Source organism: Penaeus monodon, chromosome 30, assembly GCF_015228065.2.
Source record: "Penaeus monodon isolate SGIC_2016 chromosome 30, NSTDA_Pmon_1, whole genome shotgun sequence".
Lineage (NCBI taxonomy): Eukaryota > Metazoa > Arthropoda > Malacostraca > Decapoda > Penaeidae > Penaeus > Penaeus monodon.
The window spans coordinates 26,568,214-26,569,310 of NC_051415.1; positions in this window are offsets into that span (position 1 = coordinate 26,568,214).

The window sequence follows — 1,097 nt, forward strand, 5'->3', positions numbered from 1 at the left end:
ATTCTGAAGGTTAGGGCGTATGCATGCAATCAGGTGGCTTGTGTTCGCCTTACACGCTGAGGCGATGACGTGGTCACCTTCCCCCGACCACCCTGCTGCTGCCCAGCCCGCTAACGGGGCACTGAAAAAGGTCACGAAAGAGGTCAGGTCCTCTTTTTCTTGTCTTCAGAATTTTTTCTCACTCCAAAAAGGGATAGCAATAAAGTTGATTGTAGGTTAACAAAAAAAAAATGTCATTCATAAAAAAAATCTAAAATAGAGAAATGAATGAGATAAAATAATTTGTTGTTTAAATCTTGTAAGAAGTAATTGGTTAACGCGGTAACGAAGGAGGGGAAACACTTGCTATTGAGGTTGAAAATTTGTGTCATTAAGGAACACCGCTGTCGTGACTGTATTTAGTGTTCGTGATCGAAGGGTCACTGAACACAACTCGCGCAAACTGATATATTTTGGAACAGAATTTGCATTTCAATGTTTCCTTAACTTTTCTGTTCACTATAACATTGTTTTTTTTCCTCCCGAATGTTTATGCATAACCGTGGGTATAATGATGCTAAACCATTAGAGAAAATGAAATATAACGAGAAATTTTTATTAGAAAAACAGCCTAAAACACTCCAGATTAATAATGACTCCCTTAAAATGATGATAACAATAAATGATGAAGACAACAAAAACGCAAAGCTGGCTAATACGTAAAATTATGATAACCAGAAATAAAAGAAATATCTACGACTTCTTATGGCAAAATGTACCTTCCTACAAGAGACGCACAACTAGAAGGAAAACCATCGTCTTTCTCCACCCTTGGGCCCCCTCCCTCTCCTCCCCTCCCCTCTGCTCCCTGGGCCCTCCCCCTCTCTATGCCCTCCTCCCCTCCTCCTCTTCTCCTCCCTGTAGCCTTCTCTTCACCGTGAAATTCCCATTGTACGAGATCCGTGGTTCACGCAAGGGTCGGGCCGGTCGACCTTCCTTAATCACACGCGTGTTGAACCGCCGTCACTTCTCCTTCGGTTCCTGCTCTTCATAGTAATACCTTTTATGACAAATGCATGTTCTTTGCGTGGCTGTTTCCCGCTTTAGTGTCTACTGGG